The 6,838-nt window shown below is 34.8% G+C and overlaps 1 pseudogene; it reads right to left on the bottom strand.

The window, feature by feature from the left end:
* Nucleotides 1–4,773: 4,773 nt before the first annotated feature.
* Nucleotides 4,774–5,851, bottom strand: LOC132131595 (duodenase-1-like; annotated as a pseudogene).
* Nucleotides 5,852–6,838: the final 987 nt, after the last annotated feature.

Here is a 6,838-nt window from a genome sequence, read left to right as displayed (position 1 = left end):
CAAAACACTTAATGAATATAAGGATGGGTGGAGACCTGTAAGTCTTTTTTTCAGCTTGAGGTGTCAAGTAAAACTGATAGTAAGAAGATATAATTTGTGTTACTTCTTTTCATCTGCATCAACTATTATGTGAAACCACAATTAACAAGCTGTAAGTGTAAGCATGCACAGTGTTGGGGAGTAACTAGTTACATGTAACGCCGTTACGTAATTTAATTACAAAATTATTGTAACTGTAATTAGTTACAGTTACTACGAAAAAATGAGTAATTAAATTACAGTTACTTATGAAATTTTTAACGATTACAAAGGGGATTACATTTGAATATTTACACACATCCACATACAGATTTAACTGATTTCTTTCCCAAATTGCGCTGACTATTCTGAGACATACCACCCTAATAATTTCCGGGATGCGGAAATACAGTCTGGTTCGTAGAATCCAGTCATAAAAGCAAAATGCCTAACGCGAACGGAATATGCCACATTTTGGATGACTAAATCAAAAGTAGGTCAGTACACTTGAATCAAAACATGACATCGACTAGTGTCTGTGAATATTAAGCCCCAAAAATGCAATAGCCTATAGGACTTGCACATTCTGCGTGTCTGTGGAAATCAGGCGCGGACTGGACACCGGGAGAACCGGGAAAATTCCCGGTGGCGTGGCAGCCGATTTTGCCCCACTATTTAATATCATTATTGTATAATTGCCTGACGAATGTACTAAAGCGATCATTTGCGAATCCGCCATTTGATAATTAATCAAATTAATTATCATTTGATAATTAATTTGCCTCCGTTTGCCTCCGCCAAACGGTTTGGATCAGACTCAGAGTAATCAATGAGAGAGAGAGAGAGAGAGAGAGAGAGAGAGAGAGAGAGAGAGAGAGAGAGAGAGAGAGAGAGAGAGAGAGAGAGAGAGAGAGAGAGAGATAGATTGAATTGCTGCAGCAGAGAAGCAGAACTCCTGTTCAGGGTTTTAGGTCGGATTCATCTGTAAAGATGCTTTTTTGTCTTTGTTTTTTTTATTTATTTAATCAAGCAGCAGCACGTTGCTCATCAGTCATCACTTAAAATACTGTATAAAGGACATCATTATTATCAGTTGTAATGTTACAGTAGGAATTTATCTGAAAAAAATTCAGATTTTTTTATAGGTTTAGGGGGAGCTATGACAGACAACAACACAACCCTTACGAAAATTTACATTTTAATATTTAACTATAAATCCAAAGAAAATGGTTACTATTGTTTAAATGTGGTAACCAAAAATGTAAAATTATTTTACAAATGTATTTATTTAAAAATAAATACAAATCCATTTGCAAAAAAACAAAAACAAAACAAGGTTATTTTACTTTTATATAGGCTAATAAAAGCAAGGTTAATTTTTGTAAGGGAAAAACATGACTCATGTACAGTATTAGGATTTTTCTTTAAAGATATTGTAGTATTGTAGAGTATTGTATTGTAAAGTATAGTTTTGTTCAATCTTGAGTATTAAAGTCATGAGAGAGATGGATAACAGGGCAAAATAAAGAGACTGAAGAGAAAAATGGAAGTGAAGGTGCAGTTCAGGAGAGAACTTTTAATTATTTAGCATGTCCCCAAATTAAAGATTTAAACCTTTTTTATGTCAGGTCCATACAAAAAAATAGTTTTGTCCATGAATTTGTTTGTATGAGTTTGAATTTTCCAGTCTGAATTTTTTTCCCAGTCCGCCCCTCCTGTAAATTAATGGCAAAGACATGGTTTCATTTACTACACATAGGACTGAAGCTTGCAGTGTTTTCAACCTCTGCTGCCTCAATATAGGAGTACACAAGCACATAAACATAATTTCTAGAACTGCTTTGTGTCACTTAATGTGCTTTTTACTTATTTTGAGAAAACTATCATCATATACAAAGAGACAGCAGTTTAAAAAAAACACCAATGTTTCAGGAGTTTATTACACAGAATATGTCACATGCTTATTAGATAACTGTATTTAAGTTGATGTATATGCTTTTATTTATTATTCTTTAATTTTCACAAATTTAGAAAAGTAATCAAAAAGTACTCAAAAGTAATTAGTTACATTACTTTAATAAAGTAATTGAAAAAGTTACACTACTATTACATTTTAAACAGGGTAACTTGTAATCTGTAACCTATTACATTTCCAAAGTAACCTTCCCAACACTGAGCATGCATGTGTGTTGCTCTGGATGTCAGAATATGGAAATGGATTTTTGTATTTATTTGTCTTGTAGCTATATTGAAACAGCATGTTTTTAACCTTTACAAATAGGCCCCATATTTTCTTTGTGTAACAAGTGAAAATTAATGATGTTGAAGACAACATTATGCTATTGACTGAGCTTGGATTGTGGCATATGCCTCTGAAAATTGCAGAACATTTTGTATGCTGTTGTGGCACCTTCAGTTGTGACTGACACGTGTCGGTTTCTGCCAAAGCATAATCCACAACCCTAATTCCAGAAAAGTTGGGCTGTTTTATGAAATAACATAAAATCAAGAATGCTATTTGTTAATTCTCTTTAACCTTTATTTCATTGACTAAAGTACTGGGAAAACATTTCCAATGTTTTCACTGGCTAACTTAATTTTATTTTGTGAACATAATTATTTTTCATATAATGGCAGCACTAACGACCCACCTCTGCCTGCAGGAGGAACCACCCTGCAATGCGGAGGAGGGGCTGTGACACAATGTTATACTAGTGAAGGTCAGGTGTGGCAGCAGAGAGGCCAGCAGGAGCAGAGAGGTAATGGTCATCATGAAGACAATCATTTAGCTCTCTCTGGCAAAACACTGTATTAATATAAGGATGGGTGGAGACATTAAAGGTACTGTATGTAGTATTTACACTGAGTAATTGAACTAGATATTGTGGTCCAAATTCAAAATATTGGAGATGTTTTTTTTCCACCCTGCTCCTCAGACTTGACGCACATGCTGGTTGCCAGATTGACCACACCAACAGAAAAAAGAACACTTGACAATGAATTAAATGAACAATCCTGTGTTTCCTACTAACTGGCAACCCGGTGTGTCAAAATATAGTTGGGTAAACTGACAGAGGGTGGGTTTCACAAACCAAATCAGAGACCTACATTCTGACACGGAATGCACATTTTCAAAGGAGAATAACTGACTGTAACATTGTTTTCAGATAAGCAAGTATGTTGAATTATCATGTTTCTCACATAAATATTTGCAAACATATTATGATGTTTTTATGATTTAGTAGAGTCACACTGCCAAGTATGACTTACATAACAGCACTTTTTAGCTGCCTATAAGTCTTTTTTTTCTCAGCTTGTGGTTTTAAGTAACACTGATAGTAAGGAGATATTATTTGTGTTACTTCTTGTCATCTGCATCAACTATTATGTGAAACCACAATACACAGGATGTAAGATAAGCATGCATGCGTGTTGCTCTGAATGTCCCAACTTTTTTGGAGTGTGTTGCAGCCATCAGTATCAAAATTTGCTTATATTTATGAAATACATTTAAGTTGGTCAGTGAAAAATTCAGAAATATTTTCTTTGTACTTGTTAATTATAAAAATTAAAGAGAATGAACAAATCACAGATTCGTGATTTTATTGCATTTTTCAAAACTTCCCAACTTTTCTGAAATTCGGGTTGTAGAATGGTCATTTGTACAGTTTGGTTGATCATTTGTACTTTCATGGGAAATATTTCGATAGTATTATTAGGTGAGCCTGATGTGTTTTCTGCTAAACAGACTTAAAAAAATAAATAAATAAACAGACGGGCTTAAAGTTTATATTTTTGAAAGTGATGTACACTTAATAAAATTTGCTGTTAGGAATAATCTACATTATTCCTACTAATGTTGTAGCCTAATGGTTAGAGAGTTGGACTCATAAACCAAATGTTGTTCTATTCTGTATTTAAATGGTATATACACATTTTTAAATATTACGATAAAAAAAATTATTTGATGCAAATAGTTTCTGAATATTTTTTCATGAATAGTTTTTTACACTTTTCAAAAAAATGTGGATAACAGATCAACCGTGTGCCATATATGTGTGTGTGACAAGGCCAATACACACACACACACACACACACACACATATATATATATATATATATATATATATATATATATATATATATATATATAGTTCTTGGCATGATACCCCCGACTGGCAATTCAACGTGCCTTTTCATTTTTCTTCAATACCGAAGGAATTTTAAAGGGTTCATATGATGCTGCTAAAAATAACATTTTGTGTATTTGGTGTGATGAAATGTGTTTATGTGGTTTAAGGTTCAAAAAACATTATTTGTCACATACATTATTGTTTCTCCTCTATGATCTGTCATTCTGAAACAAGTCGATTTTGACAAAGTTCATCGTTCTGAAAAGTGAGGTGTGCTCTGATTGGCCAGCTAACCAGTGCATTGTGATTAGCCGAATACCTAATATGTAACCGTACTGGTTGTCAGACCAGAACAGCCAGCATTGTAGTCTAGTCTCCCAGAATCACTTTAAGTGTTATAAAGTGTCCAAATAGTCTACTTGTTACCACAATATGGGAAGAAGAACATTGATAATTTGAACATTTCACTTTATTTTTCATGCTAATAATCATGAACTATCATTATCAAGAATTTATTTGGCTTTTGTATTATTATGGCAAAAGTCATTTTGGTTCATTTAATTCTGTTCAGTAGCTTACTACTGTTTCATGGGGTTGCAATAATAAGGACCACTTACACATATTGATGCTTCACACATGATAAGTTTATTAAACATTCAAACAAAGACTTCATCCTTTTTTAATTGCAAAAATCACTTAACATTTGCAATTATGGAGTGGATCCATGGAAGATATGCTGAAATCTTTGTATAAACTTCAGGTCGTTTATGACTGTTGCAGGCTTTTGGGTCACCAAAGGAAGTGACACCGACTGCAGTGTCTCCACAAACCAATGGACCTCCTGAATCCTGAGTAGATGTCCTTCCATTTATTTTTGCATTGTGTGTTATTCATGATCTTCACATCTACTTCCATGAGAAGATCACTCTTTTTCCCTTTTAATCCCAGTCTTCCCCAGCCGGCAACACTGCAGACAGAATCTGCTTCGATGTCTCCCTCTTGTGTTGGTATGGAAATCTTCTTGACAATCTTGTTTTGTTCGACTTCTTTCTCTAACTATAATGCAGTAACATTATCATCATTAAAAGAAAGGCCGAATCATTTATTATCTCACAATTAATTGTGTCATTCAGCAAAGTTTGAGTGTTAAAGTCTGGATGAATGTGGTAGGACTTCACTCCAATGCGGACGGACCCTTTATCATTTTTTAAGTGATGTGCACCAACCACAGCTGTTAGTCCCTCCTTATTGTGTAAGAAAATATTGTTAGTATAATGAACAATGCCATCATTCTAGAAGTGTATTTATTATCATCATTATTATAATTATTGCAGTTCATACTAAATTGCAATGTGCAGCAGTCAAGACAAACTCATCAGAAATGAGGAATCCACCACAGACATGTTTAAAGTACTTCTGAAGAGAAACCATGTAAGGTCTGGAGTGGGGTTTTGCTTCTTTGCCGTTCACTATACCCACATTCACATGAGCTGAGAGAGAGAGAGAGAGAGAGAGAGAGAACTATTAATCAGCTTATTCAGTACATACCAGTTAGTATAATACGCTGTTTTATAATGAGTCTCACCAGTGAAGGTCAGGTGTGGCAGCAGAGAGGCCAGCAGGAGCAGAGAGATGATGGTCATCATGAAAGACAATCAATAAGCTTTTGTTCCCAAAACACTTAATGAATATAAGGATGGGTGGAGACCTGTAAGTCTTTTTTTTTCAGCTTGAGGTGTCAAGTAAAACTGATAGTAAGAAGATATAATTTGTGTTACTTCTTTTCATCTGCATCAACTATTATGTGAAACCACAATTAACAAGCTGTAAGTGTAAGCATGCACAGTGTTGGGGAGTAACTAGTTACATGTAACGCCGTTACGTAATTTAATTACAAAATTATTGTAACTGTAATTAGTTACAGTTACTACGAAAAAATGAGTAATTAAATTACAGTTACTTATGAAATTTTTAACGATTACAAAGGGGATTACATTTGAATATTTACACACATCCACATACAGATTTAACTGATTTCTTTCCCAAATTGCGCTGACTATTCTGAGACATACCACCCTAATAATTTCCGGGATGCGGAAATACAGTCTGGTTCGTAGAATCCAGTCATAAAAGCAAAATGCCTAACGCGGACGGAATATGCCACATTTTGGATGACTAAATCAAAAGTAGGTCAGTACACTTGAATCAAAACTTGACATCGACTAGTGTCTGTGAATATTAAGCCCCAAAAATGCAATAGCCTATAGGACTTGCACATTCTGCGTGTCTGTGGAAATCAGGCGCGGACTGGACACCGGGAGAACCGGGAAAATTCCCGGTGGCGTGGCAGCCGATTTTGCCCCACTATTTAATATCATTATTGTATAATTGCCTGACGAATGTACTAAAGCGATCATTTGCGAATCCGCCATTTGATAATTAATCAAATTAATTATCATTTGATAATTAATTTGCCTCCGTTTGCCTCCGCCAAACGGTTTGGATCAGACTCAGAGTAATCAATGCGAGAGAGAGAGAGAGAGAGAGAGAGAGAGAGAGAGAGAGAGAGAGAGAATAGATTGAATTGCTGCAGCAGAGAAGCAGAACTCCTGTTCAGGGTTTTAGGTCGGTTTCATCTGTAAAGATGCTTTTTTGTCTTTGTTTTTTTATTTATTTAATCAAGCAGC

This window comes from Carassius carassius, chromosome 48 (genome assembly GCF_963082965.1).
Source record: "Carassius carassius chromosome 48, fCarCar2.1, whole genome shotgun sequence".
NCBI lineage: Eukaryota > Metazoa > Chordata > Actinopteri > Cypriniformes > Cyprinidae > Carassius > Carassius carassius.
This window is presented reverse-complemented; position numbering and strand designations above follow the sequence as displayed.